At 44.6% G+C, this 19,280-nt stretch overlaps 29 non-coding genes across 29 annotated transcripts; 21 read left to right on the top strand and 8 right to left on the bottom strand.

Annotated features, from left to right (window-relative positions):
• Positions 1-9,373: 9,373 nt before the first annotated feature.
• Positions 9,374-9,479, top strand: Trnay-gua (transfer RNA tyrosine (anticodon GUA)). Its single transcript has 2 exons — positions 9,374-9,410; positions 9,444-9,479. It is a non-coding gene; the product is annotated as a tRNA-Tyr (tRNA).
• Positions 9,480-9,940: 461 nt separating this feature from the next.
• Positions 9,941-10,022, top strand: Trnal-aag (transfer RNA leucine (anticodon AAG)). The gene has a single exon. It is a non-coding gene; the product is annotated as a tRNA-Leu (tRNA).
• A 66-nt stretch (positions 10,023-10,088) lies between these two features.
• Positions 10,089-10,161, top strand: Trnar-ucg (transfer RNA arginine (anticodon UCG)). Its single transcript has one exon. It is a non-coding gene; the product is annotated as a tRNA-Arg (tRNA).
• A 376-nt stretch (positions 10,162-10,537) lies between these two features.
• On the bottom strand, positions 10,538-10,609 carry Trnap-cgg (transfer RNA proline (anticodon CGG)). The gene has a single exon. It is a non-coding gene; the product is annotated as a tRNA-Pro (tRNA).
• A 100-nt stretch (positions 10,610-10,709) lies between these two features.
• On the bottom strand, positions 10,710-10,781 carry Trnaq-uug (transfer RNA glutamine (anticodon UUG)). Its single transcript has one exon. It is a non-coding gene; the product is annotated as a tRNA-Gln (tRNA).
• A 501-nt stretch (positions 10,782-11,282) lies between these two features.
• Positions 11,283-11,388, top strand: Trnay-gua (transfer RNA tyrosine (anticodon GUA)). Its single transcript has 2 exons — positions 11,283-11,319; positions 11,353-11,388. It is a non-coding gene; the product is annotated as a tRNA-Tyr (tRNA).
• A 141-nt stretch (positions 11,389-11,529) lies between these two features.
• On the top strand, positions 11,530-11,601 carry Trnap-ugg (transfer RNA proline (anticodon UGG)). Its single transcript has one exon. It is a non-coding gene; the product is annotated as a tRNA-Pro (tRNA).
• A 245-nt stretch (positions 11,602-11,846) lies between these two features.
• Positions 11,847-11,928, top strand: Trnal-aag (transfer RNA leucine (anticodon AAG)). The gene has a single exon. It is a non-coding gene; the product is annotated as a tRNA-Leu (tRNA).
• A 69-nt stretch (positions 11,929-11,997) lies between these two features.
• On the top strand, positions 11,998-12,070 carry Trnar-ucg (transfer RNA arginine (anticodon UCG)). The gene has a single exon. It is a non-coding gene; the product is annotated as a tRNA-Arg (tRNA).
• Positions 12,071-12,446: 376 nt separating this feature from the next.
• Trnap-cgg (transfer RNA proline (anticodon CGG)) lies at positions 12,447-12,518 on the bottom strand. The gene has a single exon. It is a non-coding gene; the product is annotated as a tRNA-Pro (tRNA).
• A 99-nt stretch (positions 12,519-12,617) lies between these two features.
• Positions 12,618-12,689, bottom strand: Trnaq-uug (transfer RNA glutamine (anticodon UUG)). Its single transcript has one exon. It is a non-coding gene; the product is annotated as a tRNA-Gln (tRNA).
• A 501-nt stretch (positions 12,690-13,190) lies between these two features.
• Trnay-gua (transfer RNA tyrosine (anticodon GUA)) lies at positions 13,191-13,296 on the top strand. The gene is made up of 2 exons: positions 13,191-13,227; positions 13,261-13,296. It is a non-coding gene; the product is annotated as a tRNA-Tyr (tRNA).
• Positions 13,297-13,437: 141 nt separating this feature from the next.
• On the top strand, positions 13,438-13,509 carry Trnap-ugg (transfer RNA proline (anticodon UGG)). The gene has a single exon. It is a non-coding gene; the product is annotated as a tRNA-Pro (tRNA).
• A 247-nt stretch (positions 13,510-13,756) lies between these two features.
• On the top strand, positions 13,757-13,838 carry Trnal-aag (transfer RNA leucine (anticodon AAG)). Its single transcript has one exon. It is a non-coding gene; the product is annotated as a tRNA-Leu (tRNA).
• Positions 13,839-13,907: 69 nt separating this feature from the next.
• Positions 13,908-13,980, top strand: Trnar-ucg (transfer RNA arginine (anticodon UCG)). The gene has a single exon. It is a non-coding gene; the product is annotated as a tRNA-Arg (tRNA).
• A 547-nt stretch (positions 13,981-14,527) lies between these two features.
• On the bottom strand, positions 14,528-14,599 carry Trnaq-uug (transfer RNA glutamine (anticodon UUG)). The gene has a single exon. It is a non-coding gene; the product is annotated as a tRNA-Gln (tRNA).
• Positions 14,600-15,103: 504 nt separating this feature from the next.
• Trnay-gua (transfer RNA tyrosine (anticodon GUA)) lies at positions 15,104-15,209 on the top strand. Its single transcript has 2 exons — positions 15,104-15,140; positions 15,174-15,209. It is a non-coding gene; the product is annotated as a tRNA-Tyr (tRNA).
• A 139-nt stretch (positions 15,210-15,348) lies between these two features.
• Trnap-ugg (transfer RNA proline (anticodon UGG)) lies at positions 15,349-15,420 on the top strand. Its single transcript has one exon. It is a non-coding gene; the product is annotated as a tRNA-Pro (tRNA).
• A 245-nt stretch (positions 15,421-15,665) lies between these two features.
• Trnal-aag (transfer RNA leucine (anticodon AAG)) lies at positions 15,666-15,747 on the top strand. Its single transcript has one exon. It is a non-coding gene; the product is annotated as a tRNA-Leu (tRNA).
• A 69-nt stretch (positions 15,748-15,816) lies between these two features.
• On the top strand, positions 15,817-15,889 carry Trnar-ucg (transfer RNA arginine (anticodon UCG)). Its single transcript has one exon. It is a non-coding gene; the product is annotated as a tRNA-Arg (tRNA).
• A 559-nt stretch (positions 15,890-16,448) lies between these two features.
• Positions 16,449-16,520, bottom strand: Trnaq-uug (transfer RNA glutamine (anticodon UUG)). Its single transcript has one exon. It is a non-coding gene; the product is annotated as a tRNA-Gln (tRNA).
• Positions 16,521-17,021: 501 nt separating this feature from the next.
• On the top strand, positions 17,022-17,127 carry Trnay-gua (transfer RNA tyrosine (anticodon GUA)). Its single transcript has 2 exons — positions 17,022-17,058; positions 17,092-17,127. It is a non-coding gene; the product is annotated as a tRNA-Tyr (tRNA).
• A 145-nt stretch (positions 17,128-17,272) lies between these two features.
• Trnap-ugg (transfer RNA proline (anticodon UGG)) lies at positions 17,273-17,344 on the top strand. The gene has a single exon. It is a non-coding gene; the product is annotated as a tRNA-Pro (tRNA).
• A 245-nt stretch (positions 17,345-17,589) lies between these two features.
• On the top strand, positions 17,590-17,671 carry Trnal-aag (transfer RNA leucine (anticodon AAG)). The gene has a single exon. It is a non-coding gene; the product is annotated as a tRNA-Leu (tRNA).
• A 66-nt stretch (positions 17,672-17,737) lies between these two features.
• Positions 17,738-17,810, top strand: Trnar-ucg (transfer RNA arginine (anticodon UCG)). The gene has a single exon. It is a non-coding gene; the product is annotated as a tRNA-Arg (tRNA).
• A 376-nt stretch (positions 17,811-18,186) lies between these two features.
• Trnap-cgg (transfer RNA proline (anticodon CGG)) lies at positions 18,187-18,258 on the bottom strand. Its single transcript has one exon. It is a non-coding gene; the product is annotated as a tRNA-Pro (tRNA).
• Positions 18,259-18,358: 100 nt separating this feature from the next.
• Trnaq-uug (transfer RNA glutamine (anticodon UUG)) lies at positions 18,359-18,430 on the bottom strand. The gene has a single exon. It is a non-coding gene; the product is annotated as a tRNA-Gln (tRNA).
• Positions 18,431-18,931: 501 nt separating this feature from the next.
• Trnay-gua (transfer RNA tyrosine (anticodon GUA)) lies at positions 18,932-19,037 on the top strand. The gene is made up of 2 exons: positions 18,932-18,968; positions 19,002-19,037. It is a non-coding gene; the product is annotated as a tRNA-Tyr (tRNA).
• Positions 19,038-19,178: 141 nt separating this feature from the next.
• Trnap-ugg (transfer RNA proline (anticodon UGG)) lies at positions 19,179-19,250 on the top strand. Its single transcript has one exon. It is a non-coding gene; the product is annotated as a tRNA-Pro (tRNA).
• The last annotated feature ends 30 nt before the right edge of the window (positions 19,251-19,280 follow it).

The following is a 19,280-nucleotide window of genomic DNA, read 5'->3' as shown; positions in this document are numbered from 1 at the left end:
CTCACTCCATTCATGGATGTGAGAGGCCTGCTCCGAGTCGGTGGAACGCTACAACATGCCACCTTACCCGAAGATATCTACTATCTTGTCCAACAGCAGCCAACTTGCCAAGATGACCATTCTTGAGTTGCACTGTAACCTGGGACACGCTTCTACGGAGCGCACCATTCATGCTCTTCGATCGCAATATCATGTCCTAAAAACTCGAGACTCAACTCATCGACTCATCAACCGATGTTTTGCCTGCCAAGTGAGCAAAGGCAAGCCTGAACCCCCTTTGATGGCCCCCCTTCCAGCTAGCCGACTGAAGTCGCATCTTCCTCCATTTACCTACACTGGAGTCGATTTCTTCGGACCCATGACGACCATTCTTTTGAGAAGATCCATGAAGCGATACGGCGTCCTGTTCACCTGTCTTGACTGCAGAGCAGTCCACATTGAAATCGCATCCTCATTAGATGTCGATTCTTTCCTGATGTCCTTTGCAAGATTTGTCGATCGTCGGGGACTACCCAAAGTGTGCTACAGCGACAACGGCACTAATCTCGTTGCCAGCGAGCAAGAACTTCAAACCCTATTATCCCGCTGGGAACCCGAGGTGCTCCTCAATAAAATGGCGAATCAAGACGTTGAGTGGCGTTTTAGTCCCCCTGCCTCCCCACATTTCGGAGGAAGTTGGGAGCGTCTCATCAAATCCGCCAAGTCAGCTCTCCGCGCAATTCTACATGAGCGAACCGTCACGGAAGAAGTCCTAATCACCGTGATGACAGGGGTCGAAGCCTTGCTCAATGCTCGCCCACTTACCTACATAAGTGTCGATCCCAATGATCTGGAAGCGCTCACCCCAAACCACTTCTTATATGGCAGAGCCAATCCGGCCATCCATTACGACACCGTCACAGATTCCGAGCCGCTAAGCAAAAAAACGATGGAATCAATCGCAAGAAATCGTCACGCATTTCTGGAACCGTTGGATGAGGGAATACGTTCCCAATCTAATTGAAAAGAGAAATCGGCTTCGCGTTCGTCGAAATTTGGCAATTGACGATGTCGTGCTCGTTACCATGCCCAACCTGCGGCGCGGGTTGAAGAAGAAGAAGAAGAAGAAGAAGGACTTGGGAAAATCTCATCAAGTCGGCCAAAACCGCTCTCCGCGCAATTCTACATGAGCGAACCGTCACGGAAGAAGTCCTAATCACCGTGATGACAGGGGTCGAAGCCTTGCTCAATGCTCGCCCACTTACCTACATAAGTGTCGATCCCAATGATCTGGAAGCGCTCACCCCAAACCACTTCTTATATGGCAGAGCCAATCCGGCCATCCATTACGACACCGTCACAGATTCCGAGCCGCTAAGCAAAAAAACGATGGAATCAATCGCAAGAAATCGTCACGCATTTCTGGAACCGTTGGATGAGGGAATACGTTCCCAATCTAATTGAAAAGAGAAATCGGCTTCGCGTTCGTCGAAATTTGGCAATTGACGATGTCGTGCTCGTTACCATGCCCAACCTGCGGCGCGGGTTGAAGAAGAAGAAGAAGAAGAAGAAGGACTTGGGAAAATCTCATCAAGTCGGCCAAAACCGCTCTCCGCGCAATTCTACATGAGCGAACCGTCACGGAAGAAGTCCTAATCACCGTGATGACAGGGGTCGAAGCCTTGCTCAATGCTCGCCCACTTACCTACATAAGTGTCGATCCCAATGATCTGGAAGCGCTCACCCCAAACCACTTCTTATATGGCAGAGCCAATCCGGCCATCCATTACGACACCGTCACAGATTCCGAGCCGCTAAGCAAAAAAACGATGGAATCAATCGCAAGAAATCGTCACGCATTTCTGGAACCGTTGGATGAGGGAATACGTTCCCAATCTAATTGAAAAGAGAAATCGGCTTCGCGTTCGTCGAAATTTGGCAATTGACGATGTCGTGCTCGTTACCATGCCCAACCTGCGGCGCGGGTTGAAGAAGAAGAAGAAGAAGAAGAAGGACTTGGGAAAATCTCATCAAGTCGGCCAAAACCGCTCTCCGCGCAATTCTACATGAGCGAACCGTCACGGAAGAAGTCCTAATCACCGTGATGACAGGGGTCGAAGCCTTGCTCAATGCTCGCCCACTTACCTACATAAGTGTCGATCCCAATGATCTGGAAGCGCTCACCCCAAACCACTTCTTATATGGCAGAGCCAATCCGGCCATCCATTACGACACCGTCACAGATTCCGAGCCGCTAAGCAAAAAAACGATGGAATCAATCGCAAGAAATCGTCACGCATTTCTGGAACCGTTGGATGAGGGAATACGTTCCCAATCTAATTGAAAAGAGAAATCGGCTTCGCGTTCGTCGAAATTTGGCAATTGACGATGTCGTGCTCGTTACCATGCCCAACCTGCGGCGCGGGTTGAAGAAGAAGAAGAAGAAGAAGAAGAAGAAGAAGGACTTGGGAAAATCTCATCAAGTCGGCCAAAACCGCTCTCCGCGCAATTCTACATGAGCGAACCGTCACGGAAGAAGTCCTAATCACCGTGATGACAGGGGTCGAAGCCTTGCTCAATGCTCGCCCACTTACCTACATAAGTGTCGATCCCAATGATCTGGAAGCGCTCACCCCAAACCACTTCTTATATGGCAGAGCCAATCCGGCCATCCATTACGACACCGTCACAGATTCCGAGCCGCTAAGCAAAAAAACGATGGAATCAATCGCAAGAAATCGTCAATTTCTGGAAATGACGTTCAATCGCAAGAAATCGTCACGCATTTCTGGAACCGTTGGATGAGGGAATACGTTCCCAATCTAATTGAAAAGAGAAATCGGCTTCGCGTTCGTCGAAATTTGGCAATTGACGATGTCGTGCTCGTTACCATGCCCAACCTGCGGCGCGGGTTGAAGAAGAAGAAGAAGAAGAAGAAGGAAGGACTTGGGAAAATCTCATCAAGTCGGCCAAAACCGCTCTCCGCGCAATTCTACATGAGCGAACCGTCACGGAAGAAGTCCTAATCACCGTGATGACAGGGGTCGAAGCCTTGCTCAATGCTCGCCCACTTACCTACATAAGTGTCGATCCCAATGATCTGGAAGCGCTCACCCCAAACCACTTCTTATATGGCAGAGCCAATCCGGCCATCCATTACGACACCGTCACAGATTCCGAGCCGCTAAGCAAAAAAACGATGGAATCAATCGCAAGAAATCGTCACGCATTTCTGGAACCGTTGGATGAGGGAATACGTTCCCAATCTAATTGAAAAGAGAAATCGGCTTCGCGTTCGTCGAAATTTGGCAATTGACGATGTCGTGCTCGTTACCATGCCCAACCTGCGGCGCGGGTTGAAGAAGAAGAAGAAGAAGAAGAAGGACTTGGGAAAATCTCATCAAGTCGGCCAAAACCGCTCTCCGCGCAATTCTACATGAGCGAACCGTCACGGAAGAAGTCCTAATCACCGTGATGACAGGGGTCGAAGCCTTGCTCAATGCTCGCCCACTTACCTACATAAGTGTCGATCCCAATGATCTGGAAGCGCTCACCCCAAACCACTTCTTATATGGCAGAGCCAATCCGGCCATCCATTACGACACCGTCACAGATTCCGAGCCGCTAAGCAAAAAAACGATGGAATCAATCGCAAGAAATCGTCACGCATTTCTGGAACCGTTGGATGAGGGAATACGTTCCCAATCTAATTGAAAAGAGAAATCGGCTTCGCGTTCGTCGAAATTTGGCAATTGACGATGTCGTGCTCGTTACCATGCCCAACCTGCGGCGCGGGTTGAAGAAGAAGAAGAAGAAGAAGAAGGACTTGGGAAAATCTCATCAAGTCGGCCAAAACCGCTCTCCGCGCAATTCTACATGAGCGAACCGTCACGGAAGAAGTCCTAATCACCGTGATGACAGGGGTCGAAGCCTTGCTCAATGCTCGCCCACTTACCTACATAAGTGTCGATCCCAATGATCTGGAAGCGCTCACCCCAAACCACTTCTTATATGGCAGAGCCAATCCGGCCATCCATTACGACACCGTCACAGATTCCGAGCCGCTAAGCAAAAAAACGATGGAATCAATCGCAAGAAATCGTCACGCATTTCTGGAACCGTTGGATGAGGGAATACGTTCCCAATCTAATTGAAAAGAGAAATCGGCTTCGCGTTCGTCGAAATTTGGCAATTGACGATGTCGTGCTCGTTACCATGCCCAACCTGCGGCGCGGGTTGAAGAAGAAGAAGAAGAAGAAGAAGGACTTGGGAAAATCTCATCAAGTCGGCCAAAACCGCTCTCCGCGCAATTCTACATGAGCGAACCGTCACGGAAGAAGTCCTAATCACCGTGATGACAGGGGTCGAAGCCTTGCTCAATGCTCGCCCACTTACCTACATAAGTGTCGATCCCAATGATCTGGAAGCGCTCACCCCAAACCACTTCTTATATGGCAGAGCCAATCCGGCCATCCATTACGACACCGTCACAGATTCCGAGCCGCTAAGCAAAAAAACGATGGAATCAATCGCAAGAAATCGTCACGCATTTCTGGAACCGTTGGATGAGGGAATACGTTCCCAATCTAATTGAAAAGAGAAATCGGCTTCGCGTTCGTCGAAATTTGGCAATTGACGATGTCGTGCTCGTTACCATGCCCAACCTGCGGCGCGGGTTGAAGAAGAAGAAGAAGAAGAAGAAGGACTTGGGAAAATCTCATCAAGTCGGCCAAAACCGCTCTCCGCGCAATTCTACATGAGCGAACCGTCACGGAAGAAGTCCTAATCACCGTGATGACAGGGGTCGAAGCCTTGCTCAATGCTCGCCCACTTACCTACATAAGTGTCGATCCCAATGATCTGGAAGCGCTCACCCCAAACCACTTCTTATATGGCAGAGCCAATCCGGCCATCCATTACGACACCGTCACAGATTCCGAGCCGCTAAGCAAAAAAACGATGGAATCAATCGCAAGAAATCGTCACGCATTTCTGGAACCGTTGGATGAGGGAATACGTTCCCAATCTAATTGAAAAGAGAAATCGGCTTCGCGTTCGTCGAAATTTGGCAATTGACGATGTCGTGCTCGTTACCATGCCCAACCTGCGGCGCGGGTTGAAGAAGAAGAAGAAGAAGAAGAAGGACTTGGGAAAATCTCATCAAGTCGGCCAAAACCGCTCTCCGCGCAATTCTACATGAGCGAACCGTCACGGAAGAAGTCCTAATCACCGTGATGACAGGGGTCGAAGCCTTGCTCAATGCTCGCCCACTTACCTACATAAGTGTCGATCCCAATGATCTGGAAGCGCTCACCCCAAACCACTTCTTATATGGCAGAGCCAATCCGGCCATCCATTACGACACCGTCACAGATTCCGAGCCGCTAAGCAAAAAAAACGATGGAATCAATCGCAAGAAATCGTCACGCATTTCTGGAACCGTTGGATGAGGGAATACGTTCCCAATCTAATTGAAAAGAGAAATCGGCTTCGCGTTCGTCGAAATTTGGCAATTGACGATGTCGTGCTCGTTACCATGCCCAACCTGCGGCGCGGGTAAAAGAAGAAGAAGAAGAAGAAGAAGGACTTGGGAAAATCTCATCAAGTCGGCCAAAACCGCTCTCCGCGCAATTCTACATGAGCGAACCGTCACGGAAGAAGTCCTAATCACCGTGATGACAGGGGTCGAAGCCTTGCTCAATGCTCGCCCACTTACCTACATAAGTGTCGATCCCAATGATCTGGAAGCGCTCACCCCAAACCACTTCTTATATGGCAGAGCCAATCCGGCCATCCATTACGACACCGTCACAGATTCCGAGCCGCTAAGCAAAAAAACGATGGAATCAATCGCAAGAAATCGTCACGCATTTCTGGAACCGTTGGATGAGGGAATACGTTCCCAATCTAATTGAAAAGAGAAATCGGCTTCGCGTTCGTCGAAATTTGGCAATTGACGATGTCGTGCTCGTTACCATGCCCAACCTGCGGCGCGGGTTGAAGAAGAAGAAGAAGAAGAAGAAGGACTTGGGAAAATCTCATCAAGTCGGCCAAAACCGCTCTCCGCGCAATTCTACATGAGCGAACCGTCACGGAAGAAGTCCTAATCACCGTGATGACAGGGGTCGAAGCCTTGCTCAATGCTCGCCCACTTACCTACATAAGTGTCGATCCCAATGATCTGGAAGCGCTCACCCCAAACCACTTCTTATATGGCAGAGCCAATCCGGCCATCCATTACGACACCGTCACAGATTCCGAGCCGCTAAGCAAAAAAACGATGGAATCAATCGCAAGAAATCGTCACGCATTTCTGGAACCGTTGGATGAGGGAATACGTTCCCAATCTAATTGAAAAGAGAAATCGGCTTCGCGTTCGTCGAAATTTGGCAATTGACGATGTCGTGCTCGTTACCATGCCCAACCTGCGGCGCGGGTTGAAGAAGAAGAAGAAGAAGAAGAAGAAGGAGTTGGGAAAATCTCATCAAGTCGGCCAAAACCGCTCTCCGCGCAATTCTACATGAGCGAACCGTCACGGAAGAAGTCCTAATCACCGTGATGACAGGGGTCGAAGCCTTGCTCAATGCTCGCCCACTTACCTACATAAGTGTCGATCCCAATGATCTGGAAGCGCTCACCCCAAACCACTTCTTATATGGCAGAGCCAATCCGGCCATCCATTACGACACCGTCACAGATTCCGAGCCGCTAAGCAAAAAAACGATGGAATCAATCGCAAGAAATCGTCACGCATTTCTGGAACCGTTGGATGAGGGAATACGTTCCCAATCTAATTGAAAAGAGAAATCGGCTTCGCGTTCGTCGAAATTTGGCAATTGACGATGTCGTGCTCGTTACCATGCCCAACCTGCGGCGCGGGTTGAAGAAGAAGAAGAAGAAGAAGAAGGACTTGGGAAAATCTCATCAAGTCGGCCAAAACCGCTCTCCGCGCAATTCTACATGAGCGAACCGTCACGGAAGAAGTCCTAATCACCGTGATGACAGGGGTCGAAGCCTTGCTCAATGCTCGCCCACTTACCTACATAAGTGTCGATCCCAATGATCTGGAAGCGCTCACCCCAAACCACTTCTTATATGGCAGAGCCAATCCGGCCATCCATTACGACACCGTCACAGATTCCGAGCCGCTAAGCAAAAAAACGATGGAATCAATCGCAAGAAATCGTCACGCATTTCTGGAACCGTTGGATGAGGGAATACGTTCCCAATCTAATTGAAAAGAGAAATCGGCTTCGCGTTCGTCGAAATTTGGCAATTGACGATGTCGTGCTCGTTACCATGCCCAACCTGCGGCGCGGGTTGAAGAAGAAGAAGAAGAAGAAGAAGGACTTGGGAAAATCTCATCAAGTCGGCCAAAACCGCTCTCCGCGCAATTCTACATGAGCGAACCGTCACGGAAGAAGTCCTAATCACCGTGATGACAGGGGTCGAAGCCTTGCTCAATGCTCGCCCACTTACCTACATAAGTGTCGATCCCAATGATCTGGAAGCGCTCACCCCAAACCACTTCTTATATGGCAGAGCCAATCCGGCCATCCATTACGACACCGTCACAGATTCCGAGCCGCTAAGCAAAAAAACGATGGAATCAATCGCAAGAAATCGTCACGCATTTCTGGAACCGTTGGATGAGGGAATACGTTCCCAATCTAATTGAAAAGAGAAATCGGCTTCGCGTTCGTCGAAATTTGGCAATTGACGATGTCGTGCTCGTTACCATGCCCAACCTGCGGCGCGGGTTGAAGAAGAAGAAGAAGAAGAAGAAGGACTTGGGAAAATCTCATCAAGTCGGCCAAAACCGCTCTCCGCGCAATTCTACATGAGCGAACCGTCACGGAAGAAGTCCTAATCACCGTGATGACAGGGGTCGAAGCCTTGCTCAATGCTCGCCCACTTACCTACATAAGTGTCGATCCCAATGATCTGGAAGCGCTCACCCCAAACCACTTCTTATATGGCAGAGCCAATCCGGCCATCCATTACGACACCGTCACAGATTCCGAGCCGCTAAGCAAAAAAACGATGGAATCAATCGCAAGAAATCGTCACGCATTTCTGGAACCGTTGGATGAGGGAATACGTTCCCAATCTAATTGAAAAGAGAAATCGGCTTCGCGTTCGTCGAAATTTGGCAATTGACGATGTCGTGCTCGTTACCATGCCCAACCTGCGGCGCGGGTTGAAGAAGAAGAAGAAGAAGAAGAAGGACTTGGGAAAATCTCATCAAGTCGGCCAAAACCGCTCTCCGCGCAATTCTACATGAGCGAACCGTCACGGAAGAAGTCCTAATCACCGTGATGACAGGGGTCGAAGCCTTGCTCAATGCTCGCCCACTTACCTACATAAGTGTCGATCCCAATGATCTGGAAGCGCTCACCCCAAACCACTTCTTATATGGCAGAGCCAATCCGGCCATCCATTACGACACCGTCACAGATTCCGAGCCGCTAAGCAAAAAAACGATGGAATCAATCGCAAGAAATCGTCACGCATTTCTGGAACCGTTGGATGAGGGAATACGTTCCCAATCTAATTGAAAAGAGAAATCGGCTTCGCGTTCGTCGAAATTTGGCAATTGACGATGTCGTGCTCGTTACCATGCCCAACCTGCGGCGCGGGTTGAAGAAGAAGAAGAAGAAGAAGAAGGACTTGGGAAAATCTCATCAAGTCGGCCAAAACCGCTCTCCGCGCAATTCTACATGAGCGAACCGTCACGGAAGAAGTCCAATCACCGTGATGACAGGGGTCGAAGCCTTGCTCAATGCTCGCCCACTTACCTACATAAGTGTCGATCCCAATGATCTGGAAGCGCTCACCCCAAACCACTTCTTATATGGCAGAGCCAATCCGGCCATCCATTACGACACCGTCACAGATTCCGAGCCGCTAAGCAAAAAAACGATGGAATCAATCGCAAGAAATCGTCACGCATTTCTGGAACCGTTGGATGAGGGAATACGTTCCCAATCTAATTGAAAAGAGAAATCGGCTTCGCGTTCGTCGAAGAAGAAGAAGAAGAAGAAGAAGAAGAAGAAGAAGAAGAAGAAGAAGAAGAAGAAGAAGAAGAAGAATCATGAAGCCAGGACAGACGTATTGCAAGAAATAGTCAGCTAGTAGAGCAAGTGCTTGAAAGTGGCTAATTTAGAGCATAAAATTTTCTGTACAAACAATAATGCTTACTGACACCAGTCATGCCGTAATTGCGATTAAAAAATTCAAGCGTTTTAAATGTCGACGACAAATGTCAGGTAATAACCACGAATGATTTAATTTAAAGAAAGATTATTCGATCTCAATCATTTTTCGGTTACTTAACTATGCCTATTCATAAAAACGTCATTGTTTGATGTTTCCCGTCGAAATATATTCCCATCCTTCGATAGCTCAGTTGGTAGAGCGGTGGACTGTAGAAACGAGACAAGCGTTATGATTAAGAGTTAGTTATCCATAGGTCGCTGGTTCAACTCCGGCTCGAAGGAAGTGCATTGTCAAATGAAGCATCTAATCACTATTAAAATTCAATGTGGATAAGGATAAATAAAGTCGGCCAGTAAAGAAATTACGTTACAAGTTAGAAAGCAGTCAAATGCGTAAGTCACAAACAGAACGTAACATCATGTTGCTCATTGGTCTAGTGGTATGATTCCTGCTTTGGTTGTAGGACGAGGCCCCGGATTCAAATCCCGGATGAGCCCCAAAATTATTCATATAATGCAAACAGTTATAACTCTATCTGTATATATAAATTCATTTGCATCCACATAATATCGATTACGGATAGTGAACCCTCTTTCATGCATGTTGTATAGATAAGCGCGTATAGCAAGTTAATGCTACAAAAATACTAATTGTTAATTGCCAATTTTGCAGCACAATTCACATAGTGTAATGAAACTTGTTATTTCCGTCTCCGTCAACATCTGCCTGCTAAGTGGAATAAGGTAGCGTGGCCGAGCGGTCTAAGGCGCTGGTTTAAGGCACCAGTCTCTTCGGGGGCGTGGGTTCGAATCCCACCGCTGCCATTTAATACGTTGCGATCCCTGGGATGATAATTTTTAATTCGACCAATAATACATCGTTATTTCAACGGTCGTGTGGCCTAATGGATAAGGCGTCGGACTTCGGATCCGAAGATTGCAGGTTCGAGTCCTGCTACGATCAATGATGTTTCATTGCCGATTTTAGAATTTCTCCGATACATCTCTTATGAAAACAGAAGATCATATAAACCCTGAAATAGTTCCGATAGCTCCCCTACCTTCGCTTCAAGGTGTGTCCTCTGGCCCAAGGACATAACAAGGCATGAGTGAAACAAGTACTTTGGCGAGCGAGGCTTTTGTAAACTTTTACCTTTCCATGTTTCGTTTGCCACTGACGACCGTGATTTCTAGACGCAACGACGAAGTACATTATAATCCTGCTGAAACAACCAGAGGTAAATCTTTAGCTTTCTCTGTGATCTCCGTTGACTATAGTATTCTTACGTAAACAGCTTGAACATTATTTGCAAACCTACCAGTTACAAAAGAGTTATGGTGGGCCCATCCGGGAATTGAACCCGGGATCACTTACACCCGAAGCAAGTATCATACTACTAGACCAATGAGCCTATCATTCGACAAATTTAACACTGATCCTGTCAAAAAATCATCTTTACCACTTGTCATCGACTCTGAATAGGATTTTAAAGAGCGAAACGGCCAAAAATTAGGTTCCACTGAGAATCGAACTCAGATTGTCAGAGTCAAAGTCTGAAGTGCTAACCATTACACCATGGAACCACTGGAAAAACAATGACTAGCAGACAGCTTCAATTACGCCTTGACACCTTACGAAAGGTATTTAAGGTGTAAAGTGTAAGCTCTTGGCGATCCACGCCAGAAAATATTAAACGAGAAGATCGCAAGATATAGGACGTAGAAATCAAACTGCTTCAGTTGTTTACGTGTTCACGACAATGGATGGCCTAAGATGAACCAATCATGAAGCCAGGACAGACGTATTGCAAGAAATAGTCAGCTAGTAGAGCAAGTGCTTGAAAGTGGCTAATTTAGAGCATAAAATTTTCTGTACAAACAATAATGCTTACTGACACCAGTCATGCCGTAATTGCGATTAAAAAATTCAAGCGTTTTAAATGTCGACGACAAATGTCAGGTAATAACCACGAATGATTTAATTTAAAGAAAGATTATTCGATCTCAATCATTTTTCGGTTACTTAACTATGCCTATTCATAAAAACGTCATTGTTTGATGTTTCCCGTCGAAATATATTCCCATCCTTCGATAGCTCAGTTGGTAGAGCGGTGGACTGTAGAAACGAGACAAGCGTTATGATTAAGAGTTAGTTATCCATAGGTCGCTGGTTCAACTCCGGCTCGAAGGAAGTGCATTGTCAAATGAAGCATCTAATCACTATTAAAATTCAATGTGGATAAGGATAAATAAAGTCGGCCAGTAAAGAAATTACGTTACAAGTTAGAAAGCAGTCAAATGCGTAAGTCACAAACAGAACGTAACATCATGTGGCTCATTGGTCTAGTGGTATGATTCCTGCTTTGGGTGTAGGAGGCCCCGGGTTCAAATCCCGGATGAGCCCCTAAATTATTCATATAATGCAAACAGTTATAACTCTATCTGTATATATAAATTCATTTGCATCCACATAATATCGATTACGGATAGTGAACCCTCTTTCATGCATGTTGTATAGATAAGCGCGTATAGCAAGTTAATGCTACAAAAATACTAATTGTTAATTGCCAATTTTGCAGCACAATTCACATAGTGTAATGAAACTTGTTATTTCCGTCTCCGTCAACATCTGCCTGCTAAGTGGAATAAGGTAGCGTGGCCGAGCGGTCTAAGGCGCTGGTTTAAGGCACCAGTCTCTTCGGGGGCGTGGGTTCGAATCCCACCGCTGCCATGTTTTAATACGTTGCGATCCCTGGGATGATAATTTTTAATTCGACCAATAATACATCGTTATTTCAACGGTCGTGTGGCCTAATGGATAAGGCGTCGGACTTCGGATCCGAAGATTGCAGGTTCGAGTCCTGCTACGATCAATGACACTTCATTGCCGATTTTAGAATTTCTCCGATACATCTCTTATGAAAACAGAAGATCATATAAACCCTGAAATAGTTCCGATAGCTCCCCTACCTTCGCTTCAAGGTGTGTCCTCTGGCCCAAGGACATAACAAGGCATGAGTGAAACAAGTACTTTGGCGAGCGAGGCTTTTGTAAACTTTTACCTTTCCATGTTTCGTTTGCCACTGACGACCGTGATTTCTAGACGCAACGACGAAGTACATTATAATCCTGCTGAAACAACCAGAGGTAAATCTTTAGCTTTCTCTGTGATCTCCGTTGACTATAGTATTCTTACGTAAACAGCTTGAACATTATTTGCAAACCTACCAGTTACAAAAGAGTTATGGAGGGCTCATCCGGGAGTTGAACCCGGGACCACTTACACCCGAAGCAAGTATCATACTACTAGACCAATGAGCCGATATTTGACAAATTTAACACTGATCCTGTCAAAAAATCATCTTTACCACTTGTCATCGACTCTGAATAGGATTTTAAAGAGCGAAACGGCCAAAAATAAGGTTCCACTGAGAATCGAACTCAGATTGTCAGAGTCAAAGTCTGAAGTGCTAACCATTACACCATGGAACCACTGGAAAAACAATGACTAGCAGACAGCTTCAATTACGCCTTGACACCTTACGAAAGGTATTTAAGGTGTAAAGTGTAAGCTCTTGGCGATCCACGCCAGAAAATATTAAACGAGAAGATCGCAAGATATAGGACGTAGAAATCAAACTGCTTCAGTTGTTTACGTGTTCACGACAATGGATGGCCTAAGATGAACCAATCATGAAGCCAGGACAGACGTATTGCAAGAAATAGTCAGCTAGTAGAGCAAGTGCTTGAAAGTGGCTAATTTAGAGCATAAAATTTTCTGTACAAACAATAATGCTTACTGACACCAGTCATGCCGTAATTGCGATTAAAAAATTCAAGCGTTTGAAATGTCGACGACAAATGTCAGGTAATAACCACGAATGATTTAATTTAAAGAAAGATTATTCGATCTCAATCATTTTTCGGTTACTTAACTATGCCTATTCATAAAAACGTCATTGTTTGATGTTTCCCGTCGAAATATATTCCCATCCTTCGATAGCTCAGTTGGTAGAGCGGTGGACTGTAGAAACGAGACAAGCGTTATGATTAAGAGTTAGTTATCCATAGGTCGCTGGTTCAACTCCGGCTCGAAGGAAGTGCATTGTCAAATGAAGCATCTAATCACTATTAAAATTCAATGTGGATAAGGATAAATAAAGTCGGCCAGTAAAGAAATTACGTTACAAGTTAGAAAGCAGTCAAATGCGTAAGTCACAAACAGAACGTAACATCATGTGGCTCATTGGTCTAGTGGTATGATTCCTGCTTTGGGTGTAGGAGGCCCCGGGTTCAAATCCCGGATGAGCCCCAAAAGATTATTCATATAATGCAAACAGTTATAACTCTATCTGTATATATAAATTCATTTGCATCCACATAATATCGATTACGGATAGTGAACCCTCTTTCATGCATGTTGTATAGATAAGCGCGTATAGCAAGTTAATGCTACAAAAATACTAATTGTTAATTGCCAATTTTGCAGCACAATTCACATAGTGTAATGAAACTTGTTATTTCCGTCTCCGTCAACATCTGCCTGCTAAGTGGAATAAGGTAGCGTGGCCGAGCGGTCTAAGGCGCTGGTTTAAGGCACCAGTCTCTTCGGGGGCGTGGGTTCGAATCCCACCGCTGCCATGTTTTAATACGTTGCGATCCCTGGGATGATAATTTTTAATTCGACCAATAATACATCGTTATTTCAACGGTCGTGTGGCCTAATGGATAAGGCGTCGGACTTCGGATCCGAAGATTGCAGGTTCGAGTCCTGCTACGATCAATGATGTTTCATTGCCGATTTTAGAATTTCTCCGATACATCTCTTATGAAAACAGAAGATCATATAAACCCTGAAATAGTTCCGATAGCTCCCCTACCTTCGCTTCAAGGTGTGTCCTCTGGCCCAAGGACATAACAAGGCATGAGTGAAACAAGTACTTTGGCGAGCGAGGCTTTTGTAAACTTTTACCTTTCCATGTTTCGTTTGCCACTGACGACCGTGATTTCTAGACGCAACGACGAAGTACATTATAATACTGCTGAAACAACCAGAGGTAAATCTTTAGCTTTCTCTGTGATCTCCGTTGACTATAGTATTCTTACGTAAACAGCTTGAACATTATTTGCAAACCTACCAGTTACAAAAGAGTTATGGTGGGCCCATCCGATCGTTGAACCCGGTACCACTTACACCCGAAGCAAGTATCATACTACTAGACCAATGACCCAGTATTCGACAAATTTAACACTGATCCTGTCAAAAAATCATCTTTACCACTTGTCATCGACTCTGAATAGGATTTTAAAGAGCGAAACGGCCAAAAATAAGGTTCCACTGAGAATCGAACTCAGATTGTCAGAGTCAAAGTCTGAAGTGCTAACCATTACACCATGGAACCACTGGAAAAACAATGACTAGCAGACAGCTTCAATTACGCCTTGACACCTTACGAAAGGTATTTAAGGTGTAAAGTGTAAGCTCTTGGCGATCCACGCCAGAAAATATTAAACGAGAAGATCGCAAGATATAGGACGTGTAGAAATCAAACTGCTTCAGTTGTTTACGTGTTCACGACAATGGATGGCCTAAGATGAACCAATCATGAAGCCAGGACAGACGTATTGCAAGAAATAGTCAGCTAGTAGAGCAAGTGCTTGAAAGTGGCTAATTTAGAGCATAAAATTTTCTGTACAAACAATAATGCTTACTGACACCAGTCATGCCGTAATTGCGATTAAAAAAATTCAAGCGTTTGAAATGTCGACGACAAATGTCAGGTAATAACCACGAATGATTTAATTTAAAGAAAGATTATTCGATCTCAATCATTTTTCGGTTACTTAACTATGCCTATTCATAAAAACGTCATTGTTTGATGTTTCCCGTCGAAATATATTCCCATCCTTCGATAGCTCAGTTGGTAGAGCGGTGGACTGTAGAAACGAGACAAGCGTTATGATTAAGAGTTAGTTATCCATAGGTCGCTGGTTCAACTCCGGCTCGAAGGAAGTGCATTGTCAAATGAAGCATCTAATCAATTAAAATTCAATGTGGATAAGGATAAATAAAGTCGGCCAGTAAAGAAATTACGTTACAAGTTAGAAAGCAGTCAAATGCGTAAGTCACAAACAGAACGTAACATCATGTGGCTCATTGGTCTAGTGGTATGATTCCTGCTTTGGGTGTAGGAGGCCCCGGGTTCAAATCCCGGATGAGCCCCTAAATTATTCATATAATGCAAACAGTTATAACTCTATCTGTATATATAAATTCATTTGCATCCACATAATATCGATTACGGATAGTGAACCCTCTTTCATGCATGTTGTATAGATAAGCGCGTATAGCAAGTTAATGCTACAAAAATACTAATTGTTAATTGCCAATTTTGCAGCACAATTCACATAGTGTAATGAAACTTGTTATTTCCGTCTCCGTCAACATCTGCCTGCTAAGTGGAATAAGGTAGCGTGGCCGAGCGGTCTAAGGCGCTGGTTTAAGGCACCAGTCTCTTCGGGGGCGTGGGTTCGAATCCCACCGCTGCCATGTTTTAATACGTTGCGATCCCTGGGATGATAATTTTTAATTCGACCAATAATACATCGTTATTTCAACGGTCGTGTGGCCTAATGGATAAGGCGTCGGACTTCGGATCCGAAGATTGCAGGTTCGAGTCCTGCTACGATCAATGATGTTTCATTGCCGATTTTAGAATTTCTCCGATACATCTCTTATGAAAACAGAAGATCATATAAACCCTGAAATAGTTCCGATAGCTCCCCTACCTTCGCTTCAAGGTGTGTCCTCTGGCCCAAGGACATAACAAGGCATGAGTGAAACAAGTACTTTGGCGAGCGAGGCTTTTGTAAACTTTTACCTTTCCATGTTTCGTTTGCCACTGACGACCGTGATTTCTAGACGCAACGACGAAGTACATTATAATCCTGCTGAAACAACCAGAGGTAAATCTTTAGCTTTCTCTGTGATCTCCGTTGACTATAGTATTCTTACGTAAACAGCTTGAACATTATTTGCAACATTATTTGCAAACTACCAGTTACAAAAGAGTTATGGTGGGCTCATCCGGGAATTGAACCCCGTACCACTTACACCCGAAGCAAGTATCATACTACTAGACCAATGAGCCTATCATTCGACAAATTTAACACTGATCCTGTCAAAAAATCATCTTTACCACTTGTCATCGACTCTGAATAGGATTTTAAAGAGCGAAACGGCCAAAAATAAGGTTCCACTGAGAATCGAACTCAGATTGTCAGAGTCAAAGTCTGAAGTGCTAACCATTACACCATGGAACCACTGGAAAAACAATGACTAGCAGACAGCTTCAATTACGCCTTGACACCTTACGAAAGGTATTTAAGGTGTAAAGTGTAAGCTCTTGGCGATCCACGCCAGAAAATATTAAACGAGAAGATCGCAAGATATAGGACGTAGAAATCAAACTGCTTCAGTTGTTTACGTGTTCACGACAATGGATGGCCTAAGATGAACCAATCATGAAGCCAGGACAGACGTATTGCAAGAAATAGTCAGCTAGTAGAGCAAGTGCTTGAAAGTGGCTAATTTAGAGCATAAAATTTTCTGTACAAACAATAATGCTTACTGACACCAGTCATGCCGTAATTGCGATTAAAAAATTCAAGCGTTTGAAATGTCGACGACAAATGTCAGGTAATAACCACGAATGATTTAATTTAAAGAAAGATTATTCGATCTCAATCATTTTTCGGTTACTTAACTATGCCTATTCATAAAAACGTCATTGTTTGATGTTTCCCGTCGAAATATATTCCCATCCTTCGATAGCTCAGTTGGTAGAGCGGTGGACTGTAGAAACGAGACAAGCGTTATGATTAAGAGTTAGTTATCCATAGGTCGCTGGTTCAACTCCGGCTCGAAGGAAGTGCATTGTCAAATGAAGCATCTAATCACTATTAAAATTCAATGTGGATAAGGATAAATAAAGTCGGCCAGTAAAGAAATTACGTTACAAGTTAGAAAGCAGTCAAATGCGTAAGTCACAAACAAACAGAACGTAACATCATGTGGCTCATTGGTCTAGTGGTATGATTCCTGCTTTGGGTGTAGGAGGCCCCGGGTTCAAATCCCGGATGAGCCCCTAAATTATTCATATAATGCAAACAGTTATAACTCTATCTGTATATATAAATTCATTTGCATCCACATAATATCGATTACGGATAGTGAACCCTCTTTCATGCATGTTGTATAGATAAGCGCGTATAGCAAGTTAATGCTACAAAAATACTAATTGTTAATTGCCAATTTTGCAGCACAATTCACATAGTGTAATGAAACTTGTTATTTCCGTCTCCGTCAACATCTGCCTGCTAAGTGGAATAAGGTAGCGTGGCCGAGCGGTCTAAGGCGCTGGTTTAAGGCACCAGTCTCTTCGGGGGCGTGGGTTCGAATCCCACCGCTGCCATGTAATACGTTGCGATCCCTGGGATGATAATTTTTAATTCGACCAATAATACATCGTTATTTCAACGGTCGTGTGGCCTAATGGATAAGGCGTCGGACTTCGGATCCGAAGATTGCAGGTTCGAGTCCTGCTACGATCAATGATGTTTCATTGCCGATTTTAGAATTTCTCCGATACATCTCTTATGAAAACAGAAGATCATATAAACCCTGAAATAGTTCCGATAGCTCCCCTACCTTCGCTTCAAGGTGTGTCCTCTGGCCCAAGGACATAACAAGGCATGAGTGAAACAAGTACTTTGGCGAGCGAGGCTTTTGTAAACTTTTACCTTTCCATGTTTCGTTTGCCACTGACGACCGTGATTTCTAGACGCAACGACGAAGTACATTATAATCCTGCTGAAACAACCAGAGGTAAATCTTTAGCTTTCTCTGTGATCTCCGTTGACTATAGTATTCTTACGTAAACAGCTTGAACATTATTTGCAAACCTACCAGTTACAAAAGAGTTATGGTGGGCCCATCCGGGAATTGAACCCGGGATCACTTACACCCGAAGCAAGTATCATACTACTAGACCAATGAGCCTATCATTCGACAAATTTAACACTGATCCTGTCAAAAAATCATCTTTACCACTTGTCATCGACTCTGAATAGGATTTTAAAGAGCGAAACGGCCAAAAATAAGGTTCCACTGAGAATCGAACTCAGATTGTCAGAGTCAAAGTCTGAAGTGCTAACCATTACACCATGGAACCACTGGAAAAACAATGACTAGCAGACAGCTTCAATTACGCCTTGACACCTTACGAAAGGTATTTAAGGTGTAAAGTGTAAGCTCTTGGCGATCCACGCCAGAAAATATTAAACGAGAAGATCGCAAGATATAGGACGTAGAAATCAAACTGCTTCAGTTGTTTACGTGTTCACGACAATGGATGGCCTAAGATGAACCAATCATGAAGCCAGGACAGACGTATTGCAAGAAATAGTCAGCTAGTAGAGCAAGTGCTTGAAAGTGGCTAATTTAGAGCATAAAATTTTCTGTACAAACAATAATGCTTACTGACACCAGTCATGCCGTAATCGCGATTAAAAAATTCAAGCGTTTGAAATGTCGACGACAAATGTCAGGTAATAACCACGAATGATTTAATTTAAAGAAAGATTATTCGATCTCAATCATTTTTCGGTTACTTAACTATGCCTATTCATAAAAACGTCATTGTTTGATGTTTCCCGTCGAAATATATTCCCATCCTTCGATAGCTCAGTTGGTAGAGCGGTGGACTGTAGAAACGAGACAAGCGTTATGATTAAGAGTTAGTTATCCATAGGTCGCTGGTTCAACTCCGGCTCGAAGGAAGTGCATTGTCAAATGAAGCATCTAATCACTATTAAAATTCAATGTGGATAAGGATAAATAAAGTCGGCCAGTAAAGAAATTACGTTACAAGTTAGAAAGCAGTCAAATGCGTAAGTCACAAACAGAACGTAACATCATGTGGCTCATTGGTCTAGTGGTATGATTCCTGCTTTGGGTGTAGGAGGCCCCGGGTTCAAATCCCGGATGAGCCCCTAAATTATTCATATAATGCAAACAGTTAT

Source organism: Daphnia carinata, chromosome 1 (genome assembly GCF_022539665.2).
Source record: "Daphnia carinata strain CSIRO-1 chromosome 1, CSIRO_AGI_Dcar_HiC_V3, whole genome shotgun sequence".
NCBI lineage: Eukaryota > Metazoa > Arthropoda > Branchiopoda > Diplostraca > Daphniidae > Daphnia > Daphnia carinata.
This window is presented reverse-complemented; position numbering and strand designations above follow the sequence as displayed.